Genomic DNA, 17641 nt, shown 5'->3' with positions numbered 1-17641 from the left:
TAACGATGAAAAGATGTCATCAATCGATTTGAAAACACCAGAAATTGATCTAATTATAGCCCCTAACATCAATCAAATGAGCAGCCTAATTCTTTAATTCAGTTCTGAATTTAGTTTTGAAAGTCAGCTCTGAATTCCATTCTGATTTTCAGTTCTGAATTCAGTTTTGATTTTCAGTTCTAAATTGGATTCTGATTTTTAGTTATGAATTCCGTTCTGATTTTCAATTCTGAATTCAGTTCTGAAAGTCAGATCTGAATTTGGTTCTGATTTTCAGTTATTAATTCAGTTCTGAAAGTCAGCTCTGAATTCAGTTCTGCTTTTCAGTTCTGAATTCAGTTTTGATTTTCAGTTCTAAATTCGATTCTGATTTTCAGTTATGAATTCCGTTCTGATTTTCAATTCTGAATTCAGTTTTGAAAGTCAGCTCTGAATTTGGTTCTGATTTTCAGTTTTGAAATTCGGCTTTGAATTCAGTTCTGATTATCAATTCTGCATTCAGTTATGAAATTCATCTCATGTGATAATAAATAAGACTTCAATTACTCAGTCAAATGAAGGTTTACCTCTAACAAACGAGGACATAGCTCCGTTGGATTGGTTGAGGAAGATGGGGAAGGTTGAGCATCATTTACTTGCAAATCATTAGCAGTCATGTGTGGTATGAAAGTAGAAAGATAAGAATTTACGACTGCTGCAATGCCTTCCATTAATTTTTCTTCAAATTCTCGGGTTAAGTTCTCTTTAAATTCATCTAGCTCTTGTAATGAGCAACCACTTTTAGACATGTTTTTACCTTTTACCGGGCCAAATTCTCTTCTATAGCCGACACCAATCCCACATCCACCAAGTCCTTTTACAAAATCCATGATGGTCCTTTTCCCCAAATGCCAAAGTAAGGGCATCAACGCCTCTCTCTAATTGTATACACATTCCTTCCTCAGATTCCTTTGCTTGTTTTTGCAAGTTCTCTTCCTGTTTGACAAAACATAGAAAAAGTTAATTAGATGACCAGAAATCTGTAATGTCATTAGATTTCTTTATTTTGATAAACTATGACATATAACTATATTGGCAATTCGAATAGTCTCCGTATCTTTTGGGTTGATGCCCCATGTTCCATCTAGCAACCGGTTTTCATGAGCTAAAACCCACTCAAGAGCTCGACGATCAAATTTAGAACCAGTTGATGTACTGCTCTGGGAAGTGTTGCCAGTAGTTGAAGATTCTGCCAGAGCAGGAAATCTATTTTCAAGTCACTTTCGCTTATTCCAAATTATCCGAGCTCTTTGAAAACTGTTTCGACCCAAGTGATGGCGACATTTGTTTAGCTTTGCATTTTTCTTCCCCTTTTCACTCTGTTCCTGTTTTTTTTTTAGTTAAAGATTATCATATTCTTCACAATCAGTTTTTGTTTGATTAATTAATAGTGCATGTGAATATGTAGTTACCTTGAATTCTGTTGATTTACTATATATTTCGAATCTATTCCATTTCTCCTCTGTAAAGTAACCTTCATACACTTCCCATGGCTTCATATTTGCTTTAGGAGAAGTGCCGGGTATGGGTTTTTAAAAGTGATGAATCGTGCCCTTAAATTCGACTTGTGACAGCTGAATCGCGAAGCCACAGCACTATGAAACCTTTTTTGCCTTTCTCCACTTGGATCTTCAATGTGGAACATTTACTGTGGATTAAAAAAAAGTTAACTAATATTTTGAATAGAAACATGACTAACTAGTAAGTGAATAGTTTATACCTTTGTCTCCTCCCATACATTTTCCCGATCCGCTTTATCTATTTTTGCATACTCATTCACAGTGATGTCTAATCTCTTAGCACATGCGCCAATTTATTTTCCATAAGCGGGTTCCCACTCACCAGTAGGCAAGTCAAAATCATTAAATTCAAGCACCATAGGCTTACTTGATTGTATTGCCTTCGATGGCCCCCTACTCCTCTTCTTAGATGATGTGGCTTGCAAACCAACATCTTGGCTTGAGGAAGTTTGCTCTTGACTTTGTTGAATGGCCATATTTATGCTCCTTGATCTAGAAGTGCCTAAATAAAACAAAAGGCAAAAACTGATAGAATTAAATATCACATGAAAAGAGCTATATTTTTACAGATTATAAAAGGTTTCTATTTACAAGTAAGTAACAAAGCAAGCTAATGTAAATAATAAAAGCAACCTGCAGAGACATTATTTTTCAATTCCTAGAATTATAATACCAATAAAAAACAGTCAAGCTTGTGCCGCATATATAAGAATTATGTAAAATTCTATTTAATCTGTCAAAGCTCAAAAGACTAAAATCCAAGTGAAAATGGAGATTCTATAGTCATCTAACATTATTGTCTAGCATTACATTTACAAATTAATCGAAAAAATAAAAAAGAGTACAGATTGATAAAAAATGAAGCCTAGGTATCAACATATTCCTTAGAGGTTGAACCCCAATAGATAGAGGCGGTGTATCATCAAATAGGTCATACTCTTCCTCATCGACAACATCTTCGACACCAACAATTCTTCTCTTGCCTTGAACAATAACCTGCCAGTGATGATCAATGTTATCCCTTATATAGAAAATTTTCTTAGCTTGTGAAGCTAAAACAAAGGGCTCCTCCCTATCAACGAATCGACTTGAATCCACTAAAGTAAAGCCAAATAGTTCATCTATCTTTTTGCCTCGCCGGTTGTCAGCCCACCTGCATCGAAAAACAGGAAATACAAAATCAACATAATTCAGCTCCCATATCTCTTGAATGACCCCATAATATGACTGTGTTGCATTAATAGGCCTAGCATCCTTACAGGTTGAGTATTCCGTAGAAGATACGACAACCATAACACCACTATTTTGATGTACACTCTTATCATCTTGGCGACTAGTGTAGAAACAATACCTATTGATGTCATAGCCTTCATAAGTGTTCACAAACAATTGAGGACCCCAAGAAAGCCATCTGATCGTATCAGATACATTATTATTCGGTTGCCCCAACTCACACTTCACTTGGTTTTGAAACCATTCAACAAAAGAATGATTATGTTTTTGCATCAAAGCATATGTACCTATTCTTGGATTCATTGTTTTCAAATAATTGAGATGAGTTTCTATATAAGGATGGACTTCTGAAAGGTTTTGAAGAACATAACGATGAGCTTTCTGGATTTTATCTGATGGAGGCTTCACAAATTGACGACCGATCGTTCCTTGCCCTTGAAGTCTGCCCTCATGACGAGATGTTGGAACTCCAATTTCTTAGCCTTAGCTAAGAACACAGAACAAAAGTTACTAGCCTCCTCTGCCATGGTACCTCGAATAATACTACCTTCTGGATGTGCTTTGTTGGTCGCCTTTTCTTTCAAAGTTCCCATGTGTCTCTTATAAGGGTACATCCATCTCAAAAAATACGGGCCACATTCCTTGATTTCTCGTACTAGATGGACAACCAAATGAACCATTATGTCAAAAAATGAAGGAGGAAAATACATCTCAAATTTGCATAATGTTGCTACAACATCAGTTTGCATTTCATCAAGTTTATCTGGATCAATTATCTTGTTACATATGGAATTAAAAAATAGGCAAAGTTTAACAATAATGTGCCTAACATGTTTTGGCAAAAGACCTCAAAGTGCAATAGGCAACATCACTTGGATCATGACATGGCAATCATGGGATTTCATACCAATTAATCTCTTATCGGCCATTGAAACTAGACGCTTAATGTTCGACGAATACCCTGTAGGTACTTTGATGCCGTACAAACACTCACAAAATATTCTTTTCTCCTCTCTAGACAATGTGTAGCTAGCTCGAGGTAAAAATGTCTTTTTGGTTTTGTCATTTTCCACGGGCCATAACTTTGGTCGAATATTTGCAAGCTTCATGTCTTTCCGCACATCTTTAGTATCCTTTGTCTTGTTAGGTAATTTCAATAATGTCCCGATGATTAAATCGCATACATTTTTTTCAATATGCATAAAATCAAGACAATGTCTAACCGACAAGTGTTTCCAATAAGGAAGAGTCTAAAATGCAGACACCTTTTTCCAAAGACCCTTATTAGAGGTAGGTTTACCAACTTTCCCGAAAACTTTCTCAAGATCTTTGATTCGCTCCCACAACACTATACCACTAAGTGGCTCACGAAACCTCTGTTTCTCCAGGAACCCATTGAATTCAGCTTTTTTCTTACGATAAGGGTGATCCTGACGAAGTAGTCGTCTAGTATGCATATAAATATCCTTTCCAAAATTCTTGAGGCTTGTCGGTTCCATTTCGTCCTCACAAATGGGGCATGGGTTTTTCCCTTTTACTTTGTACCCAGACAAGTTCCCATAAGCCGGGAAATCACTAACAGTGCAAAAAATTATGGCAAGCAAAGTAAAAATTGTACTTGTATGGGCATCGAACATTGGAACACCTTTATCCCAAAACAGTCTCAAATCCTCCAAGAGAGGCTCCAAGTAGAAATATATGTCGTTACCGGGTTGTTTGGGACCCGATATTAGAAGCGACAACATGATGTACTTGCGTTTCATGCATAGCCAAGGAGGCAAGTTATAAATCGACAAAAGCACCAGCCATGTGATGTGTTGAGAGCTAAGGGTACCGTAAGGATTCATCCCGTCGGTACTTAATGCAAGTCTCAGGTTCCTAGCCTCTTTACCAAACTCAGGAAATGTATCATCAATATGTTTCCATTGCTTCGAATCAGCAGGATGCCTAATGTACCCATCTATCTTCCTCTCTTGTGTATGCCACACCAAGTTTTTTTGCATCCTTCTTGATTAAAAAAAGTCGTTTAAACCTCGGTATTATAGGCAGATACCATAACACCTTAGCTGGTGGCCACTTCTTGCGATTTAGGTTTGAACCCTCGCGCTTGTAGCGATCAACACCGCACTTTGGACAAGCATCAAGGTTTTCATACTCATTTTAAAAAGTACACAATCATTAGGACATGCATCGATCTTTGTGTACTCTAGACCTAAGGGACACAATAGCTTCTTTGCATAGTAGGTAGACTTAGGAATGTCATTCCCTTCGGGAAGCATGTTTGATCAAGCTTCTAACAACGAGTTGAAACTTGTATATGTCCAACCGTTCTTCGCTTTCAAGTTAAATTACGTTAAAAACCCTGAAAGCTTAGAGTACTTTGCACATCCAGGATATAAAGGTGTCTCGGCGGCCTTTGACACATTTTCAAACATACGAGATTCTTCGTTCACATGATAACCCAAACCATCCATCATCTCAGGAATGTGATCCTCCTCGAAATTTTCATCAATATCCCCTTTCATTATCATCATATTGTTCTCTATTCTCCATATCAGCGTCATTGATTGATGACCTACTAGTTATAGGAATTATTTTCTCACCGTGCCAATACCAAATGGTATAATTTGCCATGAACCCACGGCGAAATAAATGGTTTTCAACCACACTAATTTCCTTCCACTTCTTCACATTGTTGCAATCACGACAAGGACAAAAGATTGTTTCCCCTTTAGTAGTCCTCTGGTGTTCTATAACAGTTATACAAAATTCCTCAATCCCGTTCAAGAACTCGGGTTGAGTTCGATTTTCAACATACATCCAATCACGATTCATTTTTAACTACAAATTATAGAAAAAGCAAGCATATAACTATTAGAACAAGTACATTAGAAACAAACAAAGACAATTACAATAGAACAACAACTAGAGATTATCAATCAACTCCCATAAGATAAAATACCTCAAGAAACAGTCCAAACTCACAAGTATGATCAAAATGCAAGCACACTTCATATTGCCTACCGGGCTACCACTAATTCATTTTTACTCTAGAATTATAGTTCGGTAAAATCAATACAACCAATTGGAATAACAGAATAAAATTGGTGTGTTTACTCATTTTCAGCTTTGAATTTCAACTTTGATCATTTCAGTTCTAATTCTAAGTCCTTAATTTCAGCTCTGATTTTCAGTTCTGAACATCAGATCTGAAATTCAGCTCTACAATCAGTTCTGAATTTCAGCTCTGAAATAAGTTCTGAATTTCAGCTCTAAAATCAGTTCTGAATTTCAGCTCTGACTTTCAGTTCTAAATTTCAGCTCTCATCCCCTCTCCCCTTTATTAACCTTTTTGGGCTTTACTTACTCAAATATTTTGGTATTGATGTTAAAGTGTGATAGTCTGAAGCAGTGGCGTCGAAAGCAATATATCCTACTTTGCTGATAAATGTCAACACTTCTAGCTCTCGAAATCAGTTCTAATAAATGTCTGAGTTATGTCTCACTAAACTCTACCATATGCTCATTATCTTATTGGATATCTTATATCTCACTATACTATACAAAGTAGTGTTTCAGATTTTGATTGCAGGCTTGGCCTTTATATTCTGTCAAGAACGAACAACAAAGCAAAAGGATGTAATTCAGCCACTTAATACACACATTAGCGTGACTACTAGACCGAGATAAAGTAACAAGAAACTACAATTACAACACAACAACAACCACATTAGCCTGATGTACTCGGCTAGTTCAACATTGAAGCAATAACAACAACAATAACTTGCCGATAATAGCGTTCAACACAACAACAACCACAACAGCGTTCAACATAGAAGCAATAACAACAACAAAAACAACAACATTCTCAATGTGACGGTTATTTCAATTAACTTGCACACGCAAATTTACACACACTTCAAAGAGAAAAACAGCAGCCTGACATACTCGGCTAGTGTACCCCAATTATAACCTTTATCTATTAAACCTCAATCAAAATAAAATTACACTAGAAGACATAAATCCTTCCTTGAAACTGAAATCAGATCAAATAAAGAAATAGCAGACCTAGCAGCGAACACAGTCAAACATACACGCAGCAGTCACACAAACAATGATAGATTCTTAATTTTGTCTATCACATAACAACTCTGGATAGAGTTTTGCTCAACAGTTTATGTAAAATCAAAGTCAAAATTTGTTCTGAAAAATATATTGAAATATAACATTCTCTAAAGAGCCTTAGCAGCACCACATCCAACCTTAGGAACATCCTATATAACAAAACCACAGTATCAAAAACACCAACTAACGTCAGAGCATGACCTCAAGTACACAACACTCATCATCAAACTAATTTCAGCTCAGTTTATCCAACCAAGAACATAAAAATAAAAAATGTTATGACTCAAAATACAAAAATATGAATTTTATAAATAACAAAAAAAAAGGATATAAAGCAATACCTTTTAAAAACCGAAGTCAACCAAATCAATAACAGATATCCCTGAAAGAACAACCCAAAAAGAAAGGGTACCAAAAACACAAAAAAAAAATTGTCAGATAACAAAGAAATGATAGAAAATATATAAAAAATTAATTGAAATTAAATAGGTCAGAAGCAACTACAATCATTTAGCAACAATTTTAACAATATATCCTTCATCTATAACCCTTAATTATTTTAACTACTACTTTAACACCAACCACAGTCCTAATAGATAGGTAAAATCAATAACATCCTTTGCACCTAATCATATATTTATACATTTATATGCTAAATCTAAACAAACATGTCAGGGTCCTTTTGATCCCATTCTCACGAAAGCTTGGGAAAATTGGGATACAAAGCATGGATCAGAGAACACAGCAACACCAGCTCCAAAAATTCACCCAAATAACACATTTTTTATTATATTTGTTCCAAATTATTCATCAAAACCTAATTTTCTTGGTTTTTAATAATCGAATTTCATTAAAAAATTAATCAAGTAATTGAAAACAACAACATTCAATTTGAATTTACATGTAAAACCACTAATTCGAAGGTACAAGAACCTTAATTCAAAAGGAACATATACCTCAAAACCTTGATAAAAATCCACTAAAGCTGATCCCAAATTCGAACAAACCAAAACAACAATGAATGGCGTGAGATGCAGCGAAGGAGAAGGAGGAGCAGTGAAGGAGGAGCACTAGAGCAGTGAAGGAGAAGCAGTTCGTTGGAGCGAGCGAAAGTTTGAGTCATTTTTTTTATTTCAGCGAATTTACTGGCATTCAATACAAGTTAATTTTTTTTTTCTTTTATATTTTAAACCTTTAATCAAAATTTAAATGAAAATTAAATAAAATTAATAGAAAGTTGAAACTTAATATTTGTTTCTTAAAAAAAAAACAAAAATTATTGTTTGACTTATTATTTGTAACCGGCATTTGTAAGCTAGTTACAAACTTTTTGGTCAAATTTTCTTTGACTTATTATTTGTAACTGGCGTTTGTAAGCTAGTTACAAATGTTTTGGTCAAATTTCCTTTGACTTAATATTTGTAACTGGCGTTTATAAGCTAGTTACAAATGTTTTGGTAAAATTTTCTTTGACTTAATATTTGTAACTGGTGTTTATAAGCTAGTTACAAACGCTTTGGTCAAATTTTTTTTGACTTAATATTTGTAACTGGCGTTTGTAAGCTAGTTATAAGTTTTTTAGTCAAAGTTTTTTTGACTTAATATTTTAACTGACATTTATTTAGTCAGTTACTAATAAACCTCACACAATGATAAACCACATATTAGTAACTGACATTTACTACGTTGGTTACTAATGTCATAAAATTTGTAACTGGCATTATCTAAGTCGATTACTATTGATGCTTTCATAACTAGCATAATATACGCCAGTTACTAATAGGGCGTTACAAATAGCATTTTTCTACTAGTGTATAGACCACTAGTTTAATGATTAGGAGATAGCTATTTAATTGCAATTGATAGCTCTTATCATTAGTTTTCACAACCATTGATTGGCATGTTATTCTCAAGTTGTTGCAATTGTCATGATTACTTGTTGATCCCCATTCCCTAGTGTTTTATTTGTTTTGTTAGTTGTTAGTGTTACTCTTCAACCTTGACTTTGACCTAGATTAGGCGCCCAATTGAAAGCACTTGAACATAACCGTTCCTTTGGGTTTGACCCTTGACTTACCTCTTACCTTGTATTTAGGTTTTTTAAGTGTTTATATTTGTTTGTCTTAGGGAGGATTAGTCAACGACCTAGTTTTTCTCACGTCAAAATGGCGCCGTTGCCGGGGAACGGTGTCTATGTTTGAGTGTTTTTGATTGCTTGAGTCTAGGTTTTGTATATACTTTTCTTTTGTTTGATTTTTGCTTATTTTGAAAAAAAAAATGGCATGTCTCTCATTTCCTCAATATGACAATGAGCTTTTTTGTGAATATTTTAATAGACTTGAGAGATTTTTGGAGTACAATTGTTGTAATCTTTGGGAGGCTTGTGAGTTTTGTTATTTTGGTTTGCATGAGCAAAATAGGGATGAAGTTGAATGCATGAATAATGGTGAATTTAGAGCATTATCAATCAATAATGCTTGGGATTTTTATGTTTGGTTTGCTTGGGATGTCTACAATAGGGGTAATCATGTTTCCAATATTGATGTGCAATGTTTTAATTCTTCTAATGTCAGCATGAATTCCCATGAATTGTCATATGATCCCATGATTGAACCTAGAATAAATGATTTCAACTCTATTTCCTCTTTTGTTCATGATGTTGAGGTGCATGCTCAAGTTGATGCTAATGGGTGTTTCAATTTTCTCCATTATTTACCATGCCTACTTGTGATGTGCTTCGTTCCCTTAATAATAAATCTCTTGTGTTTGATAGTGCCCCCACTCCCCAATGTGATGTATATGCTCATAATTTTGATGTTGATGATCCTACCCTTGGTTGTGACTCTTCTTCTCATCTTGATCAACCGTCTTCACCTTTTCATTCTCCAAACTCTTGTGATGAATATTTAATTTCATATAGCCAAATTGATGAATCTTTGAGGGAGTTGGAGATGAATCCTAATCTTAGGCCTTTGGAGAGACAAATGATGGAAATTTTAAGGATCCAATTGGAGATGATAAAGGAGCGTGGGGATCTTTTAATGAAGAATTGAAAAGAAAAGAAGAGTTGGAAAGCCAATTGTCATCTTTGATGCTTTTTGTGAAAAATTCCAATCTAATGTGTGCTTTGAGGGTGATGATGATGATTTTGAGCAACCAAGAGAGTGTGAGGATCCCATTAAAGAGAATTTGAGTGATGGTGAAGGAGTTGAGAATGAAGAGAGTGTTGAATTTGAAAATCCCAACCCCATCTCCAATCTTGATGAGTCTTAAGTGCATGATTGTGATTCTTCTATCCATGAGTATTTGGACTCGTTTGAGGTTATGTCCAATGTGTTCTTTGAGAGTCAAATGAAAACTTATAGCCTTTTGAATGAGTTCATTGAGGATGCTTTATGGGAGATAGATGAGTTTAAAATGAATTTTCATCCATTCATGCATGGTTTTGAGACTTTGAGCTTTAAGGATGTTGAGGGAGTTGTTATTCATTGTTGTGATGGAGGGGATTATGTAGTTCCTCTTGGAAGTTGGATGTTTGAGGGAGATGAAGATCATGAGCGTTCTTCTTTTGAGGATTATATGATTGATTTTCATGCTCTTATTGGTGATGTGAGGCATGGTGGTGAGGAAGAGTTCATTTGTAAGACCATTGCCCCTATTACCTCTTCTCATATCATTTTTCAAGGAAATTTAATCATATCCCTTAAACTCCTATATCCCTCCCTTCTTTTGTCAATAAGCCTATTGGGGACCCCCTTGTCTATGATGATTTTCATGTTCCTCATTCGTCTTCTATTGAGGAAAAAGGTTATTTTGTCACCTAAAAATATCTTGCGGAGAGTTTGCCTTATTTTTCTTTTTCTTTTTCTTCTTCTTCCTTTTCTTATTTTGTTAAATTTTCCTTTGATTCTTCTTCTTTCCCTTGGCATCTCTCTCCTCATAGGTGTGCACTAAGCTTGTTGCACATCCTCTTCCCTACATTTGCCTACTTTTTATCTTATGAGATTTTTAGTAGTGCATTTGACAAACTCTTGCGATCGTTGCAACATTATTTACTAGAGAGTTCAAGCTTGGACCTTAAGCAAGCCCTCGGGAAGTAACCCGTGTTTTATTACTTTCATTTTCATTTCTTTTTAGAATAGATTTTCTCTCATGGAAATGTTTGTGTGCCATTTTCTAGGTACATGACTTAATATACTTTGGTGTATTGGTTTGAATCAAGATTCAAGGAAGTATGACTCTACATTTGCTAGCATATGGAAAGCAAGATTCAATTCTAGAGGAAAGTGGTTTTGAAAGGTTTAATTGGGTCATTTACGGGTAGTTACACCCACCTAAATCCGGTAATATCTTTTCTTGCTCTTTCTCTTATGGTTGATAAGGTAAGTCTCGAGGGTCTTTTATTCATCGGACGTGGATGTGTGTTGGTTTGTTGGATTGATTTCCTCCTTTCCCTTTCCATTGATTATTTGATTTATGTTTGAGCATGTTGCCTCATTTAAGCTTGGGGGAGGGTATTCTATCATGTTTGGTGGGATTTTCATTCATAAATGCCATGCACGATTGTATATGCATTTCCATGTTCTTTATTTTGAAAAAAAATAAATAAATAACTCCAAAAAGATTGTTGTTTCTATCATGGCAAATTTGCAATGTGTCTTTATTTTGTTCTTGTTTTGGACATAATACTTTTGGACTTGTATAGCTGAATAATTTTTCTTAAATGGTAACGGTGTGCACAGTTTGAGAGTATGTTTGGTTGATTCTAAGATAGAGTATGCTAAGGTAGTGTCTTTAGAACTTTTGGGACCTTGAAGCCGGATTCTAATTGTTTGTGGTAAGAAGTTGTTGCTCCCTTTGGTGAATTTGAAACTAATAGTGAGTTATTTCTGCAACCATGTGAGGTTTCATTCTTTTCTAGCCTTCTACATATTTTGCATGAGCGGCACATGGATCCTTGCCTATTGTATCTTTTATCTAGAACTTGACTCTTGTCTCTCGAGATCGCGACTGAGCCATTTAGGAAGGACAAAGGCATCTTTTCGGGGTGGTGGTTTTTCCTTTTCTAGGATAGTTTTATATTTCTTTATTTTGGGTTTTCATTTTCCTACTTGCTAACCATTTGAGCCATAAACCTTCTTTTCAAGCCATATCTTTAGATTTTGAGCCTTTTGTTTCATTCTTGTTTCCATTCTTGGTTTTGTGAAGCAATTGATCATTATTGTTAGAGATTGTGGTGGATGAGTTTGAATATTGGTTCTTATAATGTAAGAAAGTTTGTTTTATGTATATTTTGTGAATAAAGGCAAATTCCAAGTTGAAAAAGCCGTCTGTAGTAAAAAGAGGTGAGGACATTGCAATAAAGTGAAATTGAAATATGAGAAAAAGCAAAGCAAATTCAAAATGCTTTGGCAAGAATGAAAAAAAAAATGTGAAAAATGTAAAAATTCAAAAACATATTGATGTAAGTGTATTTCTCCCTATTTAGAGCATTGGGGACAATGCTCCATTTAAGCTTGGGGGGAAAGCGTTCTTACGCTTTTTGTATATATGTTTGTGATTTTGGCTTTGAACAATCTTAGGGGTGTTGGTGTTTTGGTTTGGTGATTTCTTAATTATGGTGTTGAGGATTGATCACCCTTTGCTTCACAATTTAGGTATACCACCAAATTTTAAATTTTAGCCTACCTTCACCCTTTTCTCCCTTACATTACAACCCTTTCAAGAACTTTTGACCTTTTTGGTTGAGTCACAAGTCGGTGGAGGGAGATCTAAGTCAAGCCTATGGAGGGGTTTGCATAGTAAAGATGTCGAGTAGCCCTAAAATCTCTTCTTTTCTGGTTCCTTTGAGGAATCATTAAGATGCTCACTAAAGGTTGATTTGAAACTAGTTGGGAGAACACGGTAAGATTGTTTGAGAAGAAGGTGAATTGCGTCTTCTTAGTTCTCTATGTTTAGCATATTTTATGTTTCAATCTACCTTGGATATCTTGAAACGTGCACTCCCTTACATGTTTAGAGAGAATTGCATTCATTTGTGCTTGTTCATTTGCAAAAGTCCATTCATGAACATTTCTTTTCTTTTCTATTGGCTTCTTTTTCACGCTTTACCTTATTGGTTTGGTTTGAGAGAGTTGTGGGTTAACCTCTTAGGAAACCCTCACGAGACCTCACTCATCCTCATTAGCAACTTTGGAGTTTTAAGGGCTTGATGTAGCTAAAAACAACCGTGATTCTTATGAAAGTGAGTTAGTGTATATTCTTGTCTCATCTCCTTTTCTTTTGATTGTTTGAATAAGCTCATCATTTTTTCCTTACTTGTTTTGGTTTTGCTCGAGGACGAGCAAAGTCAACGACGCCATTTTGACGTGGGAAAAACTAGGTCATTGACTAATCCTCCCTAAGCCAAACAAAATTTATAAACACTTAACAAACCTAAATACAAGTATAGAGGTAAATCAAGGGTCGAACCCAAAGGAACGGTTATATTCAAGTGTTTTCAATTGGGCGCCTAAGCTAGGTCAATGTCAAGGTTGAAGATTAATACTAACAACTAACAAAACAAACAACCAAACAAATAAAACACTAGGGAATGGGGATCAACAAGTAATCATGACAATTGCAACAACTAGAGAATAACATGCCAATCAATGGTTGAGAAAACTAATGATAAGAGCTATCAATTGGAATCAAAGAGCTATCTCCTAATTGTTAAACTAGTGGTTTATACGAATAACAAACTAGGAGAATCACAATCCAAATCAATCAGCAATTGCAATTCCTAAATCAATTGGTCGTATCAATAGAATTCACAATGCAATCTAGCATAATTCTCAAAGCCAAATCAAATTACACACATGCAAACTTACATTAATCACTTTAATCTCAACAATCAATCAACACAATTCCCAAATTAATTACAATCAATCAATCATACAAGTTGCACCCAATCCCTAGCCAAACAAATAGTCAAGAATCATTATCTAATCAACAAGAAACTAAAAAAATCAAGAATCAACAAAATATGAAGAACAATTACACTAATAAGATCAATCATCAAAACCAAATCAAACAAACATATATGAATCTAAACAGAGAAATAAGATGAGATAGAGTTACAAATGCTCATTGATAATAAAGAAGATCTTCAACACAATTGTCACCCTTGTATAATCAATCTCTCAAATCACCATTGAAATCTCACTTTCTCTCTTTAAATCTACTCCTAAACTAACCCTAAAACTAGAGAGAGAAACTCTCAACTAAGCTAAAATTATGATCAAAATTATGTCTCAAACTTCTTACAAAAATCGGGTTAGAAATAGGTATTTATAAGAGGCGCGGAAACGAAATTGAGCGAATCTGGAAACAGGGAGGAGCGCCCACGCGGAATAGGAATGCGCGCCGGCGCAAAGGGGCTGCGCGCCCACGCTCTTCTGGATATCTTAGACTTCTTCGATGCCTCGTGTGCTCACAAATGGGTCTTCGTTAGCTCCACTTGATGAACATTAGGGGTGGCAGTTTCCAAGGGTTTCCACGGTGGGTTCCCAATGCTATAAGTTTGCTCCAAATGCATCTTCCAACTTAATTGGCCTCCAATATCAAGACTCGAATCTCGTACAATACCTACAACCACGAAAAGAGAGCAAATAAAGGAGAAAACATTATAAAAACCATAAAAACACAAAATAAGAGAGACAAGGTAAAATAAAGAGAAAATGTATAAAACTAAGCATTTATCAAGAAAGAAAGCTGTGAAAAGAAGGTAAAAACAACCTAAATACTCATCAAATAAGTGCCATAAATGGCACTCATCAAGCATCTACTAACTGGTGCAAATAGATGGTAGCTACTCAAACTCGTGCATGAATCTAGTTGTTGCTTGGTCGAATTCAAGTTGTGCACAATTGAGAGCCATTTTAATCAAGGCAGCCTGGTATATCTTTTACCCCCTTTTCATTTTGTTTTCAATCAATTGATTTTAGATCTAAGGTTTCTATATTTTTATTTTTATGGGTTTTTAAAATAAAAATTATGTTGTTCATTGGTTTTGATGACATTTAAAAGATTTTGTTAGTGTAAACATCAAATTGTGTCTCCCCAAAAACCAAACCCAATGATGAGTACTTTTCACGTCATTGATATCGAGTAAGGTGCAATGTTTAAGAGTCTCTTGATGCATCTGTTTTCTAAAATGTTTTAATAAAAATACTTCTTGCTGTTTTCTAAAATATTTCTTTTTGTGCTATATTTATGAAAAACTTCCAGTCTAGTTGTGTTTGGTCCATGATAAGGGTCCAATAATGGTGTAGTTGGATGGGGCTTGAAAATAATTTTCCAACGATATATTATAAGCCAAATTCCGATGAATAATGAGGAAGTTATGGCCAAAATACTAAACTGGGCTCAAATTGGATTTTACCTACGGCCCAATGATCATGTGGAGGGTCTAAAGGCTTAATCCCATTCCTAAACTAATTAGGATTAATTCGAAGCTTCTATAAGTTGCTAAAATATCTTAATTATCCTTTTTGAAAAGATAAGACTGAAGAATTTGAAATTGAATAAAACTTTTCTTTTTCAAGTCCTAACTCTATTAGAAATGAAAGACTGTAAAAAATGATCATATATTATTTTAGCACCTCATAATTTTATCCAAATCTTATACGGTTGGATAGCTCTTGAAATTTTCTTTCCAATGATATAATATAATATTAATTTCAAGCTATAACAAAAAAGATATGAAAGAAATACGAAACTTTATCCAAAACTGACACCCTTCCACTACTTTGGCCATATTTTTTATTCTATAAAAGATTTTAATCTGATTCTAATTGGGTTGGAAATTACACTTCAAGATCTTTCCAACAACATATTATATGCCTTATTTGAACTATTGGATCAAAAGATATGATAAAAACAAAATCTGCAAAAAACTGTTCCATGGCGATATAGCCATCGCGTCGCGATGGACCCTATCGCGTCGCGGTGGCTCTGCGACAGAACCAATTTTATTCCGATTCGAATTCTAACTCTTTTCTAATCGTTTTTTGATGTTCTTCTCTATAAGTAGGGTCCTTATTCTCCGTTTTCAATCACCAACAATCATCATCTCTTCTCTCTCTAAAAGCTAAAGCTTATTCTTTCCTTCTCTCTCTTGATTTCTAAGCCTTCCCTTTTAAAAGACCATATTCCTCATTCACCAGTTCTAGACACACCTAGCCAAGTTCGAAGTTGCCTTCGCCCTAGACGTGAAAGGTTGATAATTTCTGAGGGTTTGGTCCTAAATCTTATTTCAATTCTTTGATTAGATTTACTGTTTAATATTTTCCTTGAAGTTACTAACGTGTGTATTGTTTTGATAGAAAGAGATATGACACAACAAAATAAGTTGTTTTATTGCTTTATTCCCTTAGAAAACATGCTTAAATTATATTAATTCCTAGTATCATGTTAGGATGATTTTATTGCTTTCTAGTATATTTCTTCTATCATGTAAGTATCATATTAGAGCTAAAGCTTTGATCTTTATTGTTTAGTGACATGCTAAGATTTGTTATTAATCATGTTAGTATCATGCCTAGGATCTTGCTAATTTTATTATTATGCTTTGATGAGAATATTTTTATGATGATGATGATGATGATTGTTGTTATTATATTGCTTGATATATATTATTGTTATTGCTTGATCACGCCCTCTCTTGCAGGTTTAAAGGGAATTTGTACTTGTAATCACGCTTAATAAGATAATTAATAATTTTCTTTAGGCTAATGTGGTTTTAGTTCAAGTGATCGCCAATAATAGATTTGTTTGTGCATTAATATTCAACCAACATAGATTGAACGGGTTTAGGGTTGATATATTGATTGTATGTTAGTCAAAAAGCGCACATGAATATGAGAAGAATAAAGTAGAGGCCAATTTTTAGGGAAGGTTCAATCTCTTTTAGGTTTGATTTGTACCTTCATCCCCGAATATCCAGTAATGGTGATGTCAAAAGGGGTGTAACCTTCACCCTGTGAACGGTTTACAAGTTCCTAAAACTTGTTGGCGACTCTTTTACTCTAGCTTCCTTCCCTTTGGACGTCACCATACTTAAGTGTATGATCACAGTGGGGCTCAAGTGTGGGATGCTTGAAATTATTCCCTACAGTTTTTTTGGTGACTCTACTAGGGAGGATTTCTATTTTAATTCCTAAAATTTATTTTGGCAATAATTTAGAATGAATGGATGAGACTCGAAACTTTCTAAGTATTCATGTGCGTAATTTTGATTGACATTATTGTCATAAGCATATAAAGGTCCGCATTGGATAGACCATCCGTAATGCGTCAAAAACATAGGATTTTACACGTAGGAAATTTGGGGAACATCTTTCACAACTAGAATCGAAAAAACGCTGCGAAAAACTGGAAAATTCTAAGAATAAAGAGAGCTGTTGAGGCATGTAGGAACTGGCGCTTAGAAAACAGTGCCCATCGTAGTGCGATGGCTCTATCGCAGCGCAATAGTAATATCGCAACACGACAAGGCTATCGTCTCGCGATGGTCCCTGTTGTCTTGAGCCGAGTTCTTCCAATACCGAGCAAGAAATCTGCATTCTTGCTTTGACCGATTCTAGTGCTGTTTGCTCGATTTTTCTTCCTGATTGAGTTTTTCTCGCTTTTCTAAACCCATATGTGTTTTACATATAGCCATAACCCTCCTGGAATTCAAGCTC

Source organism: Chenopodium album, chromosome 16 (genome assembly GCF_948465745.1).
Source record: "Chenopodium album chromosome 16, dcCheAlbu1.1, whole genome shotgun sequence".
NCBI classification, from domain to species: Eukaryota; Viridiplantae; Streptophyta; class Magnoliopsida; order Caryophyllales; family Amaranthaceae; genus Chenopodium; species Chenopodium album.
This window is presented reverse-complemented; position numbering follows the sequence as displayed.